The 8,575-nt window shown below is 46.2% G+C and overlaps 1 protein-coding gene across 7 annotated transcripts in view; it reads right to left on the reverse strand.

Annotated features, from left to right (window-relative positions):
• The window catches only part of PJA2 (praja ring finger ubiquitin ligase 2), an 89,892-nt gene extending 83,500 nt beyond the window's left edge, over positions 1–6,392 (reverse strand). Inside the window, exon 1 of one of the 7 annotated variants that reach the window (XM_043514892.1) lies at positions 6,311–6,392. The gene's annotated coding sequence lies outside the window, so the exon portion shown is untranslated. Of the gene's footprint in view, positions 1–5,036; positions 5,273–6,310 lie in introns of those variants that run through there. The other 6 variants (XM_038402760.2, XM_043514894.1, XM_043514895.1 and 3 more) reach the window with 6 other exon arrangements.
• Between the last annotated feature and the right edge of the window lie 2,183 nt (positions 6,393–8,575).

The following is an 8,575-nucleotide window of genomic DNA, read 5'->3' on the forward strand; positions in this document are numbered from 1 at the left end:
GGTGATATCCCTATTCTCAAAGAAGATGCTACCAGAATTTTGGAAAGAATTCTAGAGATTTGAGAATTTGAACACCATCTGGCAACAGCATTTCATAAATCCATGGAGAGGTAGTCAACTGTAACTAGAAAGATACACACTACTAAAACTACTTGTCATTGAATCTTTTGGGGACACTATGAGACCATTGACTATCATGCTAACCTGTATTATCGCAGTGTTTCCTTATTCTCCACCTATCTTTTGTATATACATGTAGTTTCTTGTTTAGATAGGTTTCAGAGTAGCAGCCGTGTTAGTCTGTATTCGCAAAAAAGAAAAGGAGTACTTGTGGCACCTTAGAGACTAACAAATTTATTTGAGCATAAGCTTTCACTGTGAGCTACAGTGTGTATGATAAAACCCATTGTTTCATGTTCTCTGTGTGTGTGTATATAAATCTCCCCACTGTATTTTCCACCGAATGCATCCGATGAAGTGAGCTGTAGTTCACGAAAGCTTATGCTCAAATAAATTTGTTAGTCTCCAAGGTGCCACAAGTACTCCTTTTCTTTTTTGTCTTAGATAGTAAGCTCTTTAGGGCAGGGACTGACTTTTAGTTTGTTCAATATCTACCACAATGGGGTCCGGGTGCATAACTGGGACTTCTAGGTGCTTCTGCAAGACAAATAACTAAAAACCTCAGCTTGTTTACGTTCTTGTGTTCCAACACACCATGTATTTATAGCATCATTTTCTTTTATGTGTCACAAGACAACAGAAAATGCCACTGATACAATCTTATTGCATCCCTTTCGAGGTAGTAGTACAGAGGTCAACATCTTATTCTTCATCTTCACTGCTACAGGGTCAGCATACGATTGACAGTTCCAATAACAGTCCTTGTATCAGCTGAGCAAAGCATTACTGCAAACGTTTCTGGTCATTTCTTTGACAGACAACATACCATATCTGTCAATAAAGTTAAGGCTGTTGGAAGCACCAAAAATGAAGAAGATTCAAACAAAACCAAAAAGTTCCATCCTTAAATCATGCTGCTGCAACCCCCCCACCAAAAAAAAACCAGACCTACAAGCCAATGAGTACTTCTGATTCCATGCAAAATAGTATATTTATAAAAAGCGACGATGGTGCCAGCCTGAACTGTTGCTTCTAATACTCATCACAGCATTCTCTGAGTTAACCCACTAGATTAAACTAGATTAAACACTTTTCAATACACTGAATTCTTTTCATGGGGGGGGAAAAAGAAAAAAAACATGTCCTTTTTCATGGAAAAACTCCACAACTGACTCAGCACGATAAAACTGGGTCAAAAAGGTGCCTGTTTTGATGTTGATTTGATTTGCAAAATAATGACATACTTTCTTTACTGCACTGCTTATGCACTGAATTAGCAAAATAGACAAAAATCAATACCTGTGAAAGAGCACTATTTTATACAATGTCAAGCTTGACATTTTAAGTCAAGAAATTTAAAAGTTACGTTTCCTACAGCAACAATAACTTGATCACATTGCTGATGTGTAGTCATCTCTATTACTTGTACACCATTTGCATTTGCCTTATTACCTCTGCAATATGGCTACAGTAAACAATTTACTTTCTTGATTCATGTGTGTTGATTTTTAAACATTTATCTTACATTAACAGTTTTAGGGAAAATAACTTCTATACAATCTCTGATGCAAATATATACTTGTATAATCAAGTAAACAAAATGGTTTGTATCTGGTGTACTGCATCACAGATATATAAATATTTACACAGCTTATTTTTAAACCATTTTTTTCAATCATGTCACTAGTTTTAGATGAACATCATGTCCATGAAGTACAGAAGTTTTAAAAAGCCATCAGAGCACAAAAATAAAATTTGAAAGTTCTCTTTACTGCTGGGAGGCCCCCTTCCTCCCCATCCCCCAAGATGGTCAAATGGAATTTTATCAAATGTAACAAAAGAAATTCACATGCAGCACAATTTCAGCCCCAAAGGTAGCACAGTTTAGGGGGATAAGTGTATATAACACAGTTCAAGATTCATACCAGAAAAGTGGTGTCTCTGCACAGACATTAAAAACTCAGAGCAGCACCTTAAACCCACCCAAGTAAACCTGAGAGACCTGGCTCCTCTGTGAACTATATAGTATCACATACATGACCCTGTTTAGTTTACAATTTTTTTGAAATTTTTTAAACATTGTTTTCATCCTTTTAATATGCAGAGATTGTGCAATATATGTGTATTTACATGAATGTATAACTCACATCTGTGAAAACACTTTCAGTGGTAAGAGACCATGCAAGTGTTCAAAATGTTCTTTATTTTAAAATATCGTTAATTCCACTATAATTAGGTCACTTAGGGTATGTCTACACAGCAAAGAAAAACCACACAGCTGGCCTGTGCCAGCCAACTCAGGCTTGGGGGGCTGAGAGAGTCCTAGAGCTTGGGCTGGATCCACCCTGCAAGATCCTAGAGCCAGGGCCAGAAGTCTACAAAAAAATCACACCCCTGAATTCAACCTATGCCTCAATACAGACAGCACTAGATCAATGGAAAAATTCTTCCATCGACCCAGTTACTGCCTGGATCTACTCGAGCAATGGTTTTCAACCTGTGGTCTGCAGATCCGTGGGGTGCCACAGACTATGTCTAAGCAGTCCACAAAAGGTTGCCATTACCATAGAATACTGATTTTCAAACTGTGGTCTGCAAACCCCTGGGGGTCTGCAAACTATGTATAAAATTTCCAACGGGGGCTGCACCTCCATTCAAAATTTTTTAAGAGTCTGCAGATGAAAAAATGTTGAAAACCACTGTACTAAAGCTATGAAAAACCCTTCAATTGCTGTAGCAGTTACCCCCCGGGACAGGCCACAGCACGGAGCCATTGGTGCCAACCACGCCGGGAGCTTCCCGAGCCAGCTGCACTACGCTATGTAGCAATTGTCCCACTTAGCGCTTATAGCATAGACCGGGGTGGCCAAACTTATTGACCCTCCAAGCTGCATACGACAATCTTCAGAGGTTTGAGAGCCAAGGCAGGCCTCCCAGGGCTCAGGGCATCAGCCCTGTTCCTGCTGAAGCCAGTAGCCCCAGCAGGCACACCCTGCAGGACTGAAGCCCTGAGAACGCCCTCCCCCCTGGGCAGAAACCCCTACACCACCACCCCCTGCAAGTCAGAGGTCCCAAGCTCCCCCCCCAACACACACACAGTCTGGTAGGTGGAGAATGGGGCAGGGCATGGCGAGGGAACTGTGAGCTGCACTTTAACAGTAAAAGAGATGCACGGGGCTCACAAGCCACAGTTTGGCCACCCCTGGCATAGACATAGCCTAAGTATGTATAGACTGTTATCATAAGAATACAAGAATGGCCATATGGAGTCAGATCAATGGTCCATCTAGCCAGTATCCTATCTTCCGACAGTGTCCAATACCAGGTGTTTCACAGGGAATGAACAGAACAGGTAGATCATCAACTGATTCATCCCGTCACCCATTCCCACCTTTTAGCAAACAGAGGCTAGGACCACTTCAGAGCACGGTTTTGCATCCCTGACCATCCTGGCTAATAGCCATTGATAGACCCATCCTCCATTAACTTATCTAGTTCTTTTTTTAACCCTGTTAGTGTCTTGGCCTTCACAACATCCTCTGAAAACAGTTCCACAGGTTGACCATGCACTGTGTGAAGAAATACTTCCTTTTCTTTGTTTTAAACCTGTTGCCTCTTAATTTCATTTGGTGACCCCTAGTTATTGTATTATCAGGAGGAGTAAATAACACTTCCTTGTTTACTTTCTCCACACCAATTGTGATTTTATAGATCTTTATCATCTCCCCCCTTAGTTGTCTCTTTCCTAAGCTGGAACATCCCAGTCTTATTAATCTCTCTTCATATAGAAGTTGTTCCATACCCCTAATCACTTCTGTTGCCCTTTTCTGTAACTTTTCCAAAATATCTTCTTTGAGATGGGGTGACCACATCTGCACACAGTATTCAACATGTGGACATACTATGGATTTATATAGAAGCAATACCAGCCTACACATTTATGAATGTGCTTCTACTTATGGCCCCAATCCTGCAGGCGCCCAGGTATACTCAATGTGCGGAATGAACTGGATGAACTGAAGGCCCCTTCTAGTCCTACATATCTATGGTTCTATATTTAACATTACTTGCGCAAGCAGCCCCATTTGATTCAAGCGACTCTTCACCCACTTGAAGTTACGCACACAGGGGAAGGGTTTACAGCATGGAGGCCCAGATGTGTTCTCTGACTGTGGCCAGGACTTCACAACCCAGTGCCCCACAGTGCTTAACTGGTAACGAAAAAGGTGTCAGGCCTCCAGTAATTCGGTACTGAGACTCAAGTAATTTTTTTTACATTTATAACTGATGCAGCAAGCCCAGAGGGGCCGGGCTAAGAACTGTCAAGCCTCCAGCTTCCAGGGCTCAGCCTTGACACACATTAAATACTGACAGGTTTCAGAGTAGCAGCCCCACCCACATGTACCCTGCTCCCCACTACCCTCCCCAGGCGCCCCCCACAGCCACCTATTTCCCACTCTATGGGTCACACCTGCCCCCCGATGGCTACCACATCCCTCAGGCACCCCACCCCTACTGCCTGGACCATGCACAGCCCCACCCCGCAGCTCTTCCTACCCCTTCGTCCCTGCTGCCAGCGGCGCTGGCCGATCCCCCACCCGGGCCTGCACAAGCCTGGATAGGCGTGGAGCCGAGACCCGTCGTCAAGCCCGGGGGAGGCGGCGGTTCCGGCCCAGGCGCTCCCCTCAGGCCCGGGCTGCGCCGCTCCTGCCCCGCGCCGGGCACCCCGGGAAAGCGGTCACATCCCCGGGGAAACCAAGGAGGGACGGGTCGCGCCCGCGACAGGCCGGGGACCGGGGCTCCCGCCGTGACAGGCCGCGGCCGGGCCTAACCGCCCCGGCATCCTCCCGAGCCAGCCACGCTACCGCGCAGCGGGGGCCGCTCCCCCGAACCCGCCGGCCGGGCCCTGCACTCACCCCTCCCCGGTCCCGACTCACCCGCCTCCTCCAGGCCGGGCCCCGGCACCAAAGCTTGGGCCCCCACACGGCCTCAGCGAGAGCCAGCCGGGCCAATCCCGGCCCGCTACACCGCCAGAGCCAGCCAATCCCGGGCCGCACTGCGGAGACACCAGCCCGTCCCTGCAGAAAGGGGGAGAGGAGGGGAACCCCTGGGTCCTGCAGCTACTGCTGCTGTAGGCTTCAGGGGAGGGAAATGACTGAGCTAAGCTACACATACAGCTAGAGCTCTCCCTGCGGCCACACGCGCCCACCCGGAGCCCCCCTCATCCCAAGAGCCCCCCCACACACAGAGCTACAGTCCTCTCTAGAGACCCACGCAGGGCTACACTGTTCCCTACAACCACCCACACAGAACTGCATTCCTGCCTGGAGCCACACAGAGAAACTACACCAACGGATGCTGGAACTAGGGGTGCTGCTGAAGTGATTTCCATTATACACAAAAAGAAAAGGAGGACTTGTGGCACCTTAGAGACTAACACATTGATTAGAGCATAAGCTTTCGTGAGCTACAGCTCACTTCATCGGAAAGCTTATGCTCTAATCAATGTGTTAGTCTCTAAGGTGCCACAAGTCCTCCTTTTCTTTTTGCGAATACAGACTAACACGGCTGCTACTCTGAAACCTGCCATTATACACAGCGTTTACAGTTTGGTTCAATGGCTCTCAGCACCCCCACTATAAAAATTGTTCCTATCACCCCTGGCTACACCCTTCTCTAGAGATACATACAGAGCTACACTTTTTCCTAGAACTATGCACAGACAACTATACCCCTCTCTAGAGCCACCCACACACAGAGCTACACTTCATCCCAAAGATACACGCAGAGCTACATACATTCCTCCCTATGCCCACTCAGAGCTACAACCCCTCTAGAACCACAGCCACACACACAGAGTTAGACTCTACCCTACACACAAAGCTACACCCTTCCCTAGAGCCATAGATATAGAGCTACACTTCTCCCTAGAGACACACAGGGAGCTACACTTCTCCCCCAGAGCTATGCACACACAAAGAACTACACCCCTCCTTAGAAACTTTCTCACACAGAGGCCTGATCTACACTAAGAAGTAAGGTTAATATAATTACATCACTCAGGAGTGTGAAACATCCATGTCCCTGACCAACACAATTAAACCAGCCTAACCCCTGGTGTAGACAGCACTAGGTTAATGGGAGAATTCTCCCGTCAACCTAGCTGCCACCTCCTGTGGAGGTGGATTACCTATGCCAATGGGAGAAGTCTTCCTGTCAGCCAGTGGTGCAAACAGAAATAATTTCTTGCCAGTACTGCACTCATGGGAGGGACACAACGGGGGGCACATGACCTCTCCATATGTCTCCCTCCCCGCCCTGCACCCAGCTCGTGGCCCCCACACTCTTCTCATCCCCTCTGACACCTTCCTTTGTATACAGAAACATCAACATGCTTAACTACTCACTTTCCTCCCAAATATGTAGTATTCAGTCTGTTTATATGCAATATGGGAGTTGGGGTGAGGAGCCATTTCAGCATATGTATGACTTATTAAAAGACAAATTTTAAGTAGAACTGTATCCTAAACTGCATTATGGCATTGTACCGAAACATTGCATTTCAATGCAGGATTCAACTTCCTTTATAGGAACAGACTCCTGAAACTCTTACCAGTCCACAAAAGTGATCCACAGACATGCAAATAGTCCCATTGTGTTCAATGGGATTGATCAAATGATTAAGAATTTACAGGATTAGGTTCCAAGTTTGTAAATTGTTCTGGATGAAACTGACAATGCCTGAGCTGTCAGATCAGAAGGCGCGTCATTCAGATAAAGGTGGGCAGATATGTGATAAGTGTTAGCTCTGTTCCTAAGATGAGGAACATATTTTTCAGCAACGTTCTTGGCAGATTCCTGAGGCAGCTGGCTTAAGGCCATCAATGTCCGGCATTATAATCTTCACTTATAGGTCTCTCGCCCACAAAGCTGGAAAATGAGACATTTGTTTTGCTGCTACAGTTCGAGTTAACAAAATGCATGGTAGACTAGTTTGGCTGCAAAGAAGAATTATATCTACACTGGGGACAACTCGTGATTCCCATCAGGCTGCAGAACTGGGCTGACATCAGAATCCAAACATCCTCTGGTCAGTGCAAGCAGAGGCATTCCTCTAATGATTTAGACTTGATGTGATGCAGTATGGATGCCATGGATAATTCAGACCAATGGGGAGAAACAGTACCAAAAACACTGTTTAAACACCTTCGGTCCCCCGCATCCCTCCCCTCTTGAGGAATCCTGACCAAGGTAGCAGCACAATATATATGCTAACAAACTTAAACAAAGCCTTTGTTTAAGTTTGTTAGCATATGTATTGTGCTGTTAAAGCCATTTAAAGAATGAATGCCCTCCCTAGCCTCGTTCTGCTTCTTTAAGGAGCAGAGCACAGCCCCTCCCCACCCCCGGAGTTGTGCCCAAGTCTTTCCGGTACCCTGTACCCGCTAAAAATCTCTTGCCAGTACTGTGAACTGGAGGGTACTGTCCTACTTGCACTCCTGCTGTCAGCATAGGTAGTGTCTTCACTGAAGTGCTACAGCATTGCAGCGATGGAGGTGTGCCATTGCAGCGTTTTAAGTGTAGAAAAACCCAGAGCTACCCACCTCCCCAGAGACAGAGCTACACACAAGGAGAGATCTACTCCCCTTCCTAGAGTCACACACACACACACAAAGCTACATCCCTCCCTAGAACCACACACATGGAGTTACAATGCTCCTTAGAACCACACACACAGAACTACACCACTCTCTAGAGCAACACGCACACACAGAGCTATCCTCCTCCCCCAGATCTATGCAACAGAGATACACCGCTGCGTAGAACCACACACATACAGTGCTACACCTCTCCCTAGACATAGATGCACAGTGCTACATTCCTCCCCAAGAGCTACACACTGAGCTACACTAGAGCCCCCTCTGCACAGAGCTATACCCCTCTCCAAAGCCACCCACACAGCTACACACCTCCCCCCAAATTATACACACACACAGCTACATCCTCCCGCAAAGCTATGCACAGCTACACCCCTCCAACAAGACACACACAGTTCCTCAGAGCTATACTCCTCCCCTTAGTGCTGCACACAGACACAGAGCTACAACCCTCCATAGAGACACACAGACAGAGATCCACCCCTCCTCAGAGACATACACACACACACAGTTGCATCCTTCCATGGCCCCTCCAGAACTAGCAGACAGACACATACAGTAGTATACATAGTGTTGATAACTTTTGCAATGTTTGGTGTGTTTATTGTACTTAAGCCCCAGTTCCTGAAGTCTAATGACAAGGAGAGAATCTCAACTTTCAGTTTTCAAAGGAAAGTTTCTAGCTCTCTTGGAGAAAAGCCTGAAAATGTGAAATGTGAAAATGAAAAATTTAAAGCCAGTTTTGTGATTATTAAATGCTTGGGATTGGCAAACTATACCCAGAACCACATGCAAGG

The sequence above is a fragment of the Dermochelys coriacea genome, chromosome 5 (assembly GCF_009764565.3).
Source record: "Dermochelys coriacea isolate rDerCor1 chromosome 5, rDerCor1.pri.v4, whole genome shotgun sequence".
Lineage (NCBI taxonomy): Eukaryota > Metazoa > Chordata > Testudines > Dermochelyidae > Dermochelys > Dermochelys coriacea.